This window comes from Cololabis saira, chromosome 14, assembly GCF_033807715.1.
Source record: "Cololabis saira isolate AMF1-May2022 chromosome 14, fColSai1.1, whole genome shotgun sequence".
Lineage (NCBI taxonomy): Eukaryota > Metazoa > Chordata > Actinopteri > Beloniformes > Belonidae > Cololabis > Cololabis saira.
The window spans coordinates 12,228,844-12,244,061 of NC_084600.1; the positions used below are offsets into that span (position 1 = coordinate 12,228,844).

The 15,218-nt window shown below is 42.4% G+C and overlaps 1 long non-coding RNA gene across 1 annotated transcript; it reads right to left on the reverse strand.

The window, feature by feature from the left end:
- Positions 1 to 4,952: 4,952 nt before the first annotated feature.
- Positions 4,953 to 14,758, reverse strand: LOC133460254 (uncharacterized). The gene is made up of 2 exons (XR_009784098.1): positions 14,460 to 14,758; positions 4,953 to 5,403 (listed from the first exon to the last, which is right to left on the reverse strand). It is a non-coding gene; the product is annotated as an uncharacterized LOC133460254 (long non-coding RNA).
- Positions 14,759 to 15,218: the final 460 nt, after the last annotated feature.

Below are 15,218 nucleotides of genomic sequence, written 5' to 3' on the forward strand. Positions count from 1 at the left end.
AGATCAGAGACATGTTAAGTCAGAGTTGCACTGTTGGCTTAGAATTTTTGGAAGGAAAGATAGAACATCTTCATGTTTTTCTCCATCCATCCATCCATCCATCCATCCATCCATCCATCCATCCATCCATCCATCCATCCATCCATCCATTTTATTATCTCGTCATGGGGCCAAAGTTTTCTGTCAAGGAGCCAACAGCTCCTTGAGCTCTGCACTTTGCTTTAACAGAAGACTAGATTGAGCTTTTGCACTATGTAACTGTTTCACTAATGAAAATTATACAATTAATCTTGTGTAAAATAATAAAGTTGTGTGTCACAGCTGTGAGTTTGTTTGTTTTTTTTGTTTTCCAAATTCAGCTGAATGAATATCCTTCAAGAATCATGCATCATCATCTGAACTGAAGTGATATTTAGGATCAGGGGAAGCTTATGTTACCAGGCGAGAGCAGGGGTGCACCCTGAACACGTCACCAGTCACAAACAAGCATACAAACTAGAGTCAGTCAGAGTTAGACCTAACAAGTTTGCTTTTGGACTGAAGGACCCTGCACAAGCACAGAGAACATGCACCTCCACATGCAGGCCCCGGCCGGGATTCAAACCAGAACCTCCTGGCTTTCCTCCATGTTGCCCCTTCAAGAAAGGTGATCCCATGTTTTGCCATGAGTGTTTAAGGGGAATGAATGAGTGCTGCATCAATGTCAGATGCACAAACGTTGCAGCTCACACACTCTGGATCATGCATACACACATTCTTGGAGCTGTTTAAGTCGGAATTTAAACAAAAGAGACCGTTTCACTCAAATTAAATAAGGATTTATTTTTTCTTAACTTTAAAAAGATACTTCTAAAGGCATGTTCCTGAAACTGATTGCAGCAGTTGTCACATTATATATAGTGTTTATATTTATGTGATTACTATTTTTCTTTTGACTATTTTGGTACTTTTTCTCCTGCTGCTGTTGTAACACAAAAATGTCTCCACTGTGAGACGAATGAAGGAGTTTTTATTCTTATTGTTCTTATTCAACGTGGGCCATGCACCAGGACGGCTTCTCTGGGGTTGCTGGTAGGTTTTTCCGTTGCGACTTGAAGAATAGAAGAAGTACTTAGCTATTTCCTGATTTACTAGCACTAGATTACAGTTCACATGTCAAAAGTCAGACTTCATTAGATCTATCTTTCTCCTGATCATTTTCATTTGAGGCCTTGTGACTCAAGAAGCTTTCTATTCATTAGATGCAGATAAAAGAGGGATCGCTGGCCCTTCTTCCATACCATTTTGTCATATTTATTCCAGGCTCATTTGCTCTAAATTCAGAGAGACGATTGCCTCTTTTTTCCACTCTGCAATACATTTCCTTTTTGAGATTCCAGCTCTGAGATGCCAAGTGAAACAGATTTCCTGACCAGTGTCTGCTTCATATTCAGGCCTTTCTTTTCTTTGCTGTTGGTTTTATTCAATTGTCAATGTAATTATGAGACAAAAAATGTGTTTTAATATGTAAACTGATGAGCAGAAAAATGCTGCAGCATTAATGGCTAAAGAAGCTCATGGTGTGGTTATAATTCCACAATAACTCTGATTCATAAAAAATACCCATGCATATGCATGGCTTAGTAAGATGTGTAATATGTTGTATTAGTCACAACACTGAGTCGTGCATGTGGCTCCTCCTTGCCTCCACAATCACCTCACCCGAACCCGGCTGAGATGAAGATGAGTGAAAGGAAAGTCATTCAACACTGACAAGCCTTCCAGGCGATCACCTCATGAAGCTCCGTGCGTAAAGTTGCCATTAAAGCAAAACATGGCTAGTTCTTATTAAGATGACAAAATATGAAACACTTTTTGGATTTTATAACACTCTCTTTATCACATGATTCCAACAGGGTTATTTCATTCTCTGATCCATTTCAAGTATTGTTTAACCAAAACCAATAAATCCACTGGTGTGTCCAGATATTGCCACCACATGTGTTTTAGCCCATGTGTGCAGCTGGGGGAGGCTACTGGGCAGGAGTGATGCTGGCAGCAGTGTGCAGGGTTGAGTCTGGAAAATATCTGAGTAGGTTTCAAGTGTCAGACATCCATGATGTGCCAAAGCCTGCACACTGGCATACACGACGAACTGTGTTTATTTACTTCAACTGTCAATGGTTTCAATTTCAGGGCTTATCAGTGCAGAGGAAGTACTTAATCAATGATAACAGATTATTTATTTCGGCAGGTTTGTTGAAAATGGCGGATATAGTTGAACTTCAAACTTTAAAAATAATGTTTAAAGCAAAAAATAGATCTTTACCAGAACAGTTACAAAATTTGTTCAGATTGGAGGATGAGGACAACAGACTTAAACTTGATTTCAAACATACTTTTGCAAGGCTAAACATAAAACAAATGTAAAATTATGGCAGGGACAAGGCAAGGAACTGAAAAGTTGCACAAGTTTGTATCAGCTTAAGAAAATGTTTAAAAAAGAAAAGATAAGTGCCTGCAAAAAAGAAGAAGGAGAAAGAGAAAAAAATAGATAGAAGAGTGGTATTTTTGTTTGTTTTCTTTTTTTGTATAGATGTCTTTATTGAGGGCATTAAAAAAAGAAACAAGATTTACAATAACAATATAATTATCAATATTTTCCCCCCCTTTTTTTTACTTTTCATAACATTAATTAAACCAAAATAAATAATAATAATAATAATAATAATAATAATAATAATAATAATAATAATAATAATAATAATAATAATAATAATAATAATAATAATAAAAAATAAAAAAGTAAATAAAAATAAAAAACAACAGCACACCCTCTCCCCTTCCCTCCCTCATATGGTCAATAAATTACATCATTCAAAATTATTTAACATATGTCTATCAATACTAGATATACTTTGTTTGTTTTCTTGTTATAAATATATGTATAGATAGATTGGTGTTCAGTAAGTGAACGTAATTGTATTAAGTACAGAGAGGGGCAGGTATCATAAGTTTTTTTCTTCCTGCTCCTTTTCTTTCATGGTACACATTCTTTCAATGTGTACTTCATGGAATTTTGTACAACATTATTAAGAATATATACCATGAATGGAATAAATGAAATGAAATGAAATGAAATGAAATGCACTCTTACATTAGGAAGAACCCGGCAGTCTGCCACTGTGGTTCTGAGATGCTGAGAGTCCTATTGTGAAATGTTGACCCTCACTTTCACCATTACTCAGTGCTCTACAAAGTGTACATATCATTTTATTGTCAGCATGTGTAAATCAGTAACAATATGTAGTAAACAAAAAGGAACATTTATTATTTCTCCATTAATAATTTAGACAATACATGTGGAGCTAACACTCTGAAATTGCTCTGTGTACTATTTGAGTATAGTGAGCTGAGTTTCCCACATAAACCGTTTTAATGTTGCCATCATGTGGTTCCTTTTAGATTGCACTATGAATCTGTGTAATCACTGGAACTCCTCTTAAGCTGCACGCTGGGCTTTCATTTAAGGCAGTTGGTATTATATAATGGCATTATAGTTTACATCAGCATCTGCCCTTGAGCAACCTGATCTGGATCTGAATGTATTTGCTGTAAGCAAACATTCAAAAACTTAAACCTAAGCCATTTTCTGAAAGTTTTCAAGCATGCAACATTTACTTATCAAACCTAATGCCATTGCAGCTAAGGTGGATTTGCTGTCCTTCCTTTATTAACCTGTTCAATAACAGCAGCATCACCGACTCACTGGGTGTTTATAATTAAACAGTTTGATTTGTAGAAGTAAAAAGGTCAGTGTTTGGAGGTTTTGAAATCTCATTCTCCACATAAAATTTAGTGAATTACACTATTTTAAAGGTGTATTTATCATAGAGACGAAGCCTGGCTTTAAAATGATGAAGCCGTTATTGACAGACTTTCTTGATATTTTTCAAATGAAGTCTGAAAAAAACCTTCCTGACATTAAATGTGGCGGATTGTCCAGAAACAAGTGGATTGTGACAAGATGAAGGCGGTTTGAGAAAATCCTCTGATTACATTTGAAAAGAAAAAGCATCTTGCATAAGAAAATTATTTCTATCATAAATTCTTTTCTATTATAAATTATAAAATACTGGCCAAATGAGACTTCACCATGATATGAAGTCTGTGTTTTACTGTCCCGCGGCGAGATGGGGGTCCCTGAACGCCTCAGTCCATATTCAAACTCACTTTTGCACTATTATTTCATCTGGTGGTGATTTCGGGAAAGCACACCGGCCTTCATACTGCAGATTTAACAGAACTTGACCAAATCAAATCCCCTCAGCTACAAACTCATATTGGTCAGGAACTTTGACACAAATGTATTCAAGTTTCCACATCCACTCTCCCATCAGATTTCCAACAGAATAACTCACCTCTGTTTCAAAAAAGTGTGACTTTTAGGCTAAATCCTTAATATTGTGTGAACATTGTCCATCCAGGAACATTTTCGGTAACCCCTCTCAGTACCTCCACCAGTTTGAGTCTTGTGACTTCACAAGTGAACATGCTGTGAAGGAATTCCAGGAAGCAGCTGGTGATGCCTTCAGGCCCCGAAGAACAGACATTAGGTAAGTATGTTTTTTTCCACGTCTCTCCCTTGTTTATATGGAACAGCAGCTGAACTGCATCGACTGCTCTGACTAAATATGAGCTTGTTGACTCATTACGCCAGAGAAGGCTTCAGTAGGAACACAGGCTATACGAAACCAATTAATGCACAACTTTACTCTTCAAGAACATTCAAACTCTTTTTTTTTATTGTATTTTTATTGAATCAACAGATTCTACCGAGTTAGTGTGTTTTAAAACTAACATTTCACATCAGGATTTCTGAGAACGTCTTATTTCTGAACAAGAGTAACTTCAGTGCTGGTATGCATTTTATTGCCTGCAGTGTGCGGTTGACACAATAAAAGTTCTGAGAGAACATTTTGTTCTTTATTGTAAGGAGGGGGAAAAAAACAAAAGCTCATAGGCATTATTTAAGCAGCTTTGTGAGAAACAGACATCATGTGTGACCACAAAACCAATAAATATTCTCCACAGCACAACTAAAAATAATAGAGGCTCAAATCTGGCAGGATACGAAACTCCAGTCGTACTACTGAGTCTTTTATCCGCTTCTCCTACTCGAGTCGTCCGGGGCAGGGCTGGCCAGAGCAGTTCTTCAGCTGGCAGCTTTAGCATGTGTATAGGAACATAAAGCTTGCCAGTGAAGAACTGCTGTGTGTCAGCCATTTGAGGGTGAGAGGGAGTCGGCCGTGGAGCACGAGACTTCCACACGGGCCGCGCGGGGTGACGCACAGTCCCGTTAAAGACCCAAACGCCGTCGGTGGCTTCTTCTTCTTCCTTCTTCCCATTTAGGTGTGAGTGTTTCTGCAGAAAGAGAAGAGGAGACTGTTTAACTTCCCCATGTAAAGTCCCTGCTTCAGAAGCGTGGGCATGAGGTGGCCTGCAGCCAGTCACACACGTACGGCAAGTGGGTGCAGGCGAGCCGGAGTGTGTGTGATCAGCTGTGAGTAAGTGGTGGAAATAAGATGGTATATGAAAATGCCCGGGGAGACGCACACACTGGCCGTGCCTCAGAGTGCTCGCCTCTCCCAGCTCTGCCCCGAGTGCGTTGCATCGGGCCGGGCCAGAAAGTCTTACATTTTCTCCCATTTATGATGGCTTAGGAAAAGAGAAAAATAGACCAGCCTGTTGGAGAATTATTTCCGTCGGTTACCGTGGTTACAAAGGATGAGTGAGAGCCAGTGAAGAGGAGTAGACAGCCTGCACATGAAGAACGGAGATCTTGGAATTCTTTGATCAGCTCAGAAAGGGCCACTTGTTAGATAGAAGTGGATATTCAGAGGTAGATGCTCAGGAGTTCTCTGGTAGAGTCGGCAATAGCTACACCTGATATACAGTCACATGAAAAGGAAAGAACAGTCCGTTTCAATTCAGTTATCTCACCCTAACTTAAAATAAAGAGAGAAAAACAAAAACTAAAATGAACCAAACACAAGACAGCACATCATATTATACATATATAAGAAATATATGATGTGTTAAAAGGCAATGGACGTATGGTCTGGGAAAACCAAGTGCACCCCATAATTCATTCATTATAGCATAACGTGTAGCAGAAGTAACTTGAGTTTTGGCCCACTGCTCTTTGAAGCATTAGTTTGGTTCATTGAGATTTGTGGAGGTTTTAGATGAAGTAGGGCTGGGCAATTTTGGACAAAAATAAAATCCCGATTTTTTTCTCTGAAAACTCGATTTTCGATTTCGATTTCAATTTTTTTGGTAAAACTACAAAAGACAATGGAATAAATTGTTTCAAATATTCTATCTTTATTTAAAAAAAAAAATAGCAAACAAATTTCCCTATTGGGAATGAAGTGCAATTGAAAGATACTGTAAATCCTCCTTGAGTTTAGTAAAGTGACAACATTTACAATTTTCTTGACCAAACAAAGATGACTAGACGAGTTCTGTCTGTAATGCAGACAGCTGCAAAAAAGGAAAATCGATTTCCCGATTTTCCTTTTTTTAACATCGTCTTGAATAATAAATCCGATTTAGATTTAAAAAAATCGATTAATCGCACAGCCCTGATGAAGATGAAGTCGAGGTCTGGGCTTTGGATCGTTGCTACACCTTGATTCTTCTTTAGCCATGACCTTGTAGTTTTTGTACTTGGGATCATCGTCCTGTTGTATGATCCCATTCCAACCTTTAGCTGTCAGGCAGATGGCTTCACATTTGACTCAAGAATACACTCTTAGCCAGAGGAGTTCATAAGTGACTCACTGAATATAAGGTGACCAGGTGTGGTCTAACAGTAGGCATGAAGGGTTTGGAACTAACCCTCTTCTTTTAGGGAGTATTCCCCCCCGACAACCTCTCAAAACAGGCCTTGCTGAAGTTTTTCTCCAACTGTGCCATCGTGAAGTTTATCATTTAGGGAGTTTTTGGGATGCAGCTCTCATGTGTTTCCCTGAGTATTGCAGAGCCTTATCTACAGGTAAACCTGCTGACATGTCTACTAAAGACTGCCAGTCTTCTCAAGCACAACACTGTCAGCCTCACTGAAGGTGTGACCGATGGCCGCTTGGAGCCAAACACACTTAATGCTAACAGGTCTGTTTTCTTTTTTCTTTTAAGTTATTATTGCCTTCCAAGGACCTAATCTTGTGTTGATCTTGAGATATTGAGAACATTTTCCCATAAGAACGATGAGTAACACATGCTGCAGCCTACATTCCTGCAGTCAGGGGAACCAGAATAATTGCAGGTATTTGAGAGCTCTGTTAACTGTGTACAGCAGGGTGTGTCCAAATCAACAGGACTTATGAAAATATTCAAGAAAATCCTGTGCGAGGAACCTTTGTAACACGATCACTTCATCCTGGGAGAAATGCATTTGCATTTGACGAGCAACGCACCTCCAGGCGCATGCATCAGTGACACATGAAAGATCTCTCCTAGCTCGGTGAGTCAGCAATAGGCCCGTCCGCCTGTTCAGACTTGTGACTGACGTAGGTTCAAAATGTACCCATAATCAAATCGAACTGAAACCCGCCAATGCCGTGCCAGATTTACACTTGTTCTTTGGTAAAAATCAAACTTGTGTTATCCAAAAATGAAGGCAAATATAAGCTCGGTCCATCTTGCAGCCAGTTTGAACATACGCCCCTGACATCCCATTAGGGATGGGCGGTATGGACTAAAAATTTTATCACGATAATTTCTGGCATTTATCCCGATATCGATAAAAATGACGATAGAAAAAATACCAATTCAACTCCACCTTTTTAACTATAAATCTATCACCACATTCAGTCTTTGGAGCCCCCAAAACAAGTTTTCTTAGCTTATAAAATCACAAAGTAGAAAAAAATACAACTTGATAAATAAAGAAACAGGACAAATAGATAAAAGTTCACTGAAAATAAAATCCTATCAGTGATGATGACCTCTTCTAATATAAATAAAATGTGCAAATTAACCTGTGGTTGGAACATGCCACAAATTAGATACAATTGCAATTTTTTTTCATAATGGTCAAACGTTATATCAAAATGTAACAACCATTTCCTTCTGTTTTTGCAGACTCTGCATATAATAGATGATGTTTGTTCCTCGTCACTCTTTTTAAATCCAAACCAGTTCCAGATAACGGAGCTGGAGCCTCGTTTAACAACGAGCTCCTCGCTCTCAGATCCGCCTTCCGCCATGTTTGTTACACAAAAACGTCATCAACGGGAATTTATCCTTTTTACCCCGAGATGACAAATTCTTACCGTGGGGAATTTTTTTGACGGTATATCGTGAACGGAAAAATATCGCCCATTCCTACTGTCCATCCATCCTAGTTTTATATGTTCCAGTATTGTCCTCTGAAACAGGAACAGGACAGTCTGGCGAGGCGGCTAGGCCCCAGCCGGGGGATCATGGGCGGCTAGACTGAAGCTCACCGGTGGTCCCGGCCTCCAGCCGAGACCTAATGTTGGCCGAGAACTCTGCCCAAAGGCAGGTAGCCAGTCGGGGGCTGTCAAACCCAACCGTCCAGAGGCTAAGCTGCCGCCGCCGGCCTCGGCCTCGGGCTAAAGGCTGCTAGTCGCTTCTGGCTACTGCTGGTAATTCAGAAAATTACCAAAAATGGACATAGTTAGATAAAAGGGGATGACAGCTAAACATTTTAACATCACACACTGGAATGTTTGCCATTCAAAATGCCCCTAATTGTGCATACATTGGTAACTTAATACCGATTCACCCAGTTCTCTTGAATGGGGAATTTAAATATGAAGCCCAATGCTATTTCTTTTCGTACAAGGCTGCAGGTTTCTGCTGTCAAGTTGGACATTTTAACATGTGTTGATGGAGATGGACCCACTTTTATAGTCAGCCCCTTGTGGAAGTTGCAGGAACTCCACCTATCAACACTTCCTCGCGTGAGCCGGTTAGCAGGCTGCACGCAGACCCCCGTTTCTCCTCCGTCAGCATCTTCCAGTGGCAGCAGTGCTGACATGTGTCAACAGTTAGCAATGGCATCTTAAAAAGAGGAAGGGGAAAAAAAATAAAAGCAAAGAGCTTCTCTAAGGGGAATGTGTCTTTTCCATGTTCTCCCAAACATCTTCACCCAGATTTTGATTTACTCGCTGGCCGCGCTCCGTTGATCTGGTCGGTTGGAATCCCTCCACGATAGACAGATGGGTCATGCAGTCATCTACAAAGGAGTTTTAAACCGCCTACCCTTTTGAAAACCATGTCTGCGATTCTCAGATGGTTTGGACAAATCCTGTGGCTACATGTGTTTTTAACTACACCCACCCATCCATTATTATAGCTGCTTCTTCCTATTAGGGGTCACAGGATCTGCTGGAGCCCGGCCCAGCCGCCTTCAGCTGCAAGGCAGGGGTACATCCCCGACAGCCCACCAGTCCGCTTGCAGGGCTACTTTTTACTCTTACTTTAGTAGTACTAAACATTTTATGTACAAATGTGTCGATAGAACAATATTTGGAGTCTCTGTGGATGTTACGCCCCACAAGCCAGGGCCTGCGTGTGAGCCAGGAAAAGAGAACTGCTCACGCGCTTGAAGTTCTGAGGGTACTTGCATAACTTGTTTGAAGACGACGCTGTGTAAGAAGATCCGCCATTATTTAAAACTATTTCAGTCATTGAAACCGTGGACCCACACAGACAAAACATAAAACATGTCATGATTCCATCCATGTGCATCCAGTCAACAGGAAGTCAACCAGTGAACCTCAGAAAAGTCTCACAGCTTCTCTAGCAGCGTTACCGAACAGGACGCTGATATAAAACTATAAGGATCGCCTGGAATAATTCAGGCATCTTATAAAAAGGTAGTTTACAAATATTCCTCCAACTCCACACTAATGGATATCTTTTATTCCAATGAATGAAGCATCATCTTGTAAACTAACTAATCTATGATATACAGGCATGTTAACACCTCTGTGAGGCTGCACTAAAGCCAGATGTTGTTAGGTAACGTACGGGTAAAGTTAATGTGCAGATGTTTGCCTTGGCGAGCATAAAGAAAGAGATTTATCTTCCAGACACCACATTTGTCTCCGTCTATCGTCATATAGTTGGTGGTAAAGTTGGTGGTATGATGGATATAACTGGGTTTACTGCAGAGCGTAGTCAAAAGTAGTGAACTACTAGGTTAGAAAAATGGAAAACCACTCAGTGTGGTTCCATCCACATCTAAATCAAGCTATTGGCAACAATCTAGCTAAGGATTAAACTGGAGGTTCAGACAAATCCAAGTTTACATGTGCGAGAAGTCAACTGGTTATTGAAGGAGGTGCGTTCGACTCCGTGCTGCTAGGTGGCGCCACACGCACTTTCGCGTCGGCGTTCTTCTGTTAGTTGTTTGTGTTTTGTCTTCTTCTTCTCCTACTGAGTTGATATTCTGGCTTTCGGGGTGTCATCACTTCCAGAAGGGGGGGTCCCGGGGAAGTCGCTAGCTCGGCTAAGCGTGGGTTGGTATACAAACCGGAATAACTCGGATTAGGACCCGTTATCTGGCACCGATAGCTCGATCTCAAGAGCTTCAGTTTGTTTCAACTACAGCCCGACTAAGGTGTGTACATGGCTGTTAAAACGTCCATATCGGTCAGATTAAGGCAACGTACTGAATGAGATCCAGAGGTCTTATCTCCTCAATATCTAACCCAGTTACACGATCAACATGTCGATCCCAACTTGACGCTTGGTGATGAGCCCTTTGCATCTTTTTTATTTAAAAACACAAAGGGTGCCTTAATTTTTTTCAATTTGTAGGTCGTGTCCCAGCTGTCGACCTAATTATCATGGGATGCATCACCCTGATGATGCTGAATATGTCTGCAAATTATTATTCTTATATTGAGTAATTAATTCATTTACTTACATTAAACTGGCTATTATTTTAACAATAAAAGTTATTTCTGCTGCTTTAAAATATGTTTAATTTCATTTGAAGTATACTTGCTTATTTTATGGAAGTGTTGTTCAACCCTTGCAGTCTCCCGTACCGATAGTCGACGACCAAAGTAACTTTGAACTCTCGTTCCAGTCGTCTCTTGGCAAGTAACATTTAGGAAAATAAGTCTTCAGCGTCAAAAGTAAATGTAGACGGTGTCGCAGAAATAACTCGACCTCCACTGAGCTACAACCTGCACAAGTTCCTTTGTGCTGCTTTAACACTTAGGCATGTTTCCATTTTCAGTGAGAATCCCATGGTTGCTGATCCTGGGACTACCCTGCCCCCCCCCATCCAACCTCATTCTGAACACGTCCTGTTCAGGTTTTTCTTTGTAGGTATTCCAGTTTTGGAAGCAGGAGGAGACCTGGACAGATGTGGCGAAAGAGCAGATCCCTTGGTGTCAAAATAATGATGGCAGAGGGACACGAGCGCATTAAAGCCACCGTGAAAGACTCCGAGCGAAGCATCTAAGACAACTAACACATGCTGGGAATGAGTGTGCTGACACGCTCATGCTAGTGTTAGTTTAAATATGGACTGGGAGGAGTGCGTAGAGTTCAAGGGAATCCACGCGGCCACTGAAAGATGCAGCAGTTGGCCGTCATAACCTCTAACTACATTACTAACTATATTTTTAACAGTTTGAGCACCCTTCTCTTCTGCCATGCCACTCTTTTCCATATTTGCTAATTTTTTTGTTTAGTTTTTTTAGTCTTTCCTGACTCGCGTGTCCTCTCCAACCTCTCTCTCTCTCGGTCAGATCAGACTGTCCTGCATTCCTGACATTCCAGCTGCGTACGTTAGAAATTCCATTCGGCTGCTGTGGGTGCGCACAGTCTCCTCCACTCCTCCTTTTCCATCCCGACTCCGTCTACATCTGCTCTGCTCGGGACGAGTGCTCACTCCAAGGTTGACCCTCGCCTTTTTCTCCAGCGCCCACCCTCTTCCTCCTCCTCCTCCTCCTCCTCCTCATCTTCAACCGTCTGTCTGCCACATATAAGAAAGAGGGGGAAAAAGCCACATGACAGGCAGTGTGCAAGGCCTTGAGACGGGCCTTTATACACGGGGTAACAATGTAAAGAGAGATAACGCACACAGTCCGACACACAAAAGACTGAGCTTATCTGGGACCTTAACACGCACATTCTCTGCCACAGCAGGGCGGATAAGAGGAAAGACGAGCTGCAATTGAACAAGCAGGATGTGTGCGTGTCTGAGAAAATGGGAAAGATGTTGTGTAAACGCAAACAAGAAAGGAAGCTGCTGACATTTCAGCTCTCGAGAAGATTGTCTTATCAATTCTTAGTCATAAGTCCGAGAGCAGAGCTTGAATATGTTTATCTCGAAAATATGTTCCCTAAGTGACTCATTCAAAGAGGAAATGGAGAGGTAGCATACATCTGATGAAGCTAAAGAAGACAAAGAGAAGGCGGCACGCTTGACCTTTCTGTGTTTATGTGAGATATCGTGAAATGAGGAGATAAAAGTGCTGCGGCCGTTAGCTTGACTTTGGTTTTGCGCCAGCAATTAAACTACATGACAAAATGTGCAAAAAACAGAGAAAAATGTTCACATTGCAACTGTGATACATGATAATTAAAATGTTCAGCCCAGGTGCATTCCTTGGCTGTGGGTGTGGCCCGGCTGAGGAGCGTTTGCTGCTCCAGATTGCATCTCCACACAGACCGGTCATTTCAGAGTGGGAACGGGGACAAAGGCAAGCAAAGGGCAGCAGCTCACTGGGGCAGAGAGCCTCTTAAATGCCCCTTCCTCGCTGGACTTTAAATGCTACACCCCTTTAACCCCTAGATCATCACAAATAGGAGATCTGTGTTGAGTCAAAGAACAGCCGAGGGCCATTTTCAGTTCATATAGCCGGCTGTAAATGGTAACTTGCTGCACGAGGCCCACGGACCCGTCCTCAGGCGTTCGCTGCCATTTTCTTTAGGAAAAAAAAGTGCCTTTTCTTATGAACCCAGATAGCACATCCCGTCTTGCCCCATCCTCCCTTGACAAGGCATGCAATAGGAATGAAGGGTGGAACCCAGGTTGAGCAAGATGGCTTCACTTCTGCAAATCAGAGCAGCATTGAGGACGCTGCTCATTTTGTCAGGACATGAAGAAAAGCGCACATGTAGGCTAGATGGACTACTTTTTGTGTGACTTCCTGTAAATGCCATGTGATTCCTCATTGACAGGGTAGATTATGTCACACTCTGGATTGCAATGGCATAAATGCAGCTCGTGACACAGCCTATTGCGCATTCCTACCGGCATGCTGAACTCTGGCTTCACAATTATGTAAGACAGGCCCCATCGATGTAAAATCCATAACAGTAATCTTTCCTCGCCAACCTTTTATCTAACATAAAATGTTTATACTGCATTTCAATGTAAAATAATAATTAAAACTATACACAAGTAACATTAGGAGACCTGGGAGTAAAAAGCTAGACATCTTAAATACTTGTTAATACATGTTAATAATGTTTTATTGGTTTTTAAAAACAACAACATAAACTTAAAGTAGTTCAACAATGTTCCATCTCTGTCAAATGACTTCTGATGTCACTGCGTTTATGAGAAATGACTCTGCTTCAGTTATCCTGATTTTCACCCATCACCTACTTGAGCTCAGGCTTTTTCATTGGCCTATCATGACCTCAGCACATTTTTTAAAAGCATTTGGAGAAAGATATTTCTTGACAAGTTACACAAACACAAACCTCATCTCCTCACCTCAGCATCCTACAAATGGCCCATTAATCCATCAAACGAAATGCATTCACCCGAGATTTGATAGATTGATAGCTTTCATTACACACAGTGGATTAAAAAAATGGCTGTAAAACTATATTGATCTTTTCATCAGTGATAAAAAAATCCCAGCACGTCTATGCAGACTCCTCTGATCCCCTCACGTTTTTTACCAACTATGAAGCAGCTCTTTAGCTGCTGTGAGTCTTCATTATATAAATGCATGAGCACATACCCCAGTCTATTTAGGAAGAGCGAAGTTAACTAAATCTCTATTGACACTTTTTTAAAAACCGGAATTAAAAGAATGTGGGTTGTGGTGGGGTGGCCAAAATGTCAAGTTTCTATTGTGCTCCTAAATCTAAATGAGACGGGCCTTCAGCCACCACCCAGGAACATCCACCCAGGGACATCCACCCAGGAACATCCACCCTGATCCAGCAGGATCCTGCAGGACCAGGTCTGCAGGATCCAGACCTGGGTCCTGCAGACCTGGATCCTGCAGGATCAGGGGGATCAAACCAGACCCGCAGTGTGGGATCTTACTTGATTAAAAACCCGTCAAACACCGTTTCGCAGTTGCCATTTCCATGCAAAGTGGGTCACGGAGCCATCCCTGCGTAAAGCAGCCTAGAGTCAGCGGCAGACAGCCTCACGGCCAGCAAGGAAGTTAATACCCCACCTTGATCCCCGTCCTGGCCGGGCCGGGCCGGGCCGGGCCGCTCCTGCAGGCTCGTGCCCGCGGCCGCCGGCTCCTGCCCGCGCGTGCCCGCGGCCCCGGCTCCGCCGGCCGGACCTCGGCTCTCTCTCACGCAGCCAGGGCGTGGTGTCGCTGCCCGCGGCTCCGCTGGACCTCCGCGGAGCCGGGAGAAGGAGTCAGCCGGGGACTTGTTCTGCTCCTCTTCTCCTCCTTCTCCTCCTTTAAACCCGCCGCAGCGGCGCAAAGGAGGAAACGCAGGACTTCAGTCCCCTTTCCACAACTCCTGCTCGCTCCGCGCTCCCTCCCTCTATATCCTCTCGCACACACTCAAGCCGGATTTATGGTTCCGCGTTAAATCGACGCAGAACCTACGCCGTAGGGGACGCTTCGACGTGCACCGTACGGCGTAGGCTCTGCGTCGGTGTGACGCAGAACCATAAATCAGCCTTCACTCACACACGCCCAGCCCAGACGCTCACCCGGCTTCCACTAGATCAGCTGGCGGCGTCATGACGTCATGACGCAGGCGTCACGAGGAGCGCGCGTCAGGACCTGCACGGATCTGACGCGCGCACGCGAGCCAACTGTACGCCATGAGGCAGCACATTGAACTATTTATAATATTTGTCATACACCTATAAGGAGAGTTTTATTAGCCACAGCTCGGAGCTTGTAGCCTTTTACAGCTGCAGAGGAAGGACAGGGAGCTGTTAAACACGTTAAACCCGCCTCATTTACGTG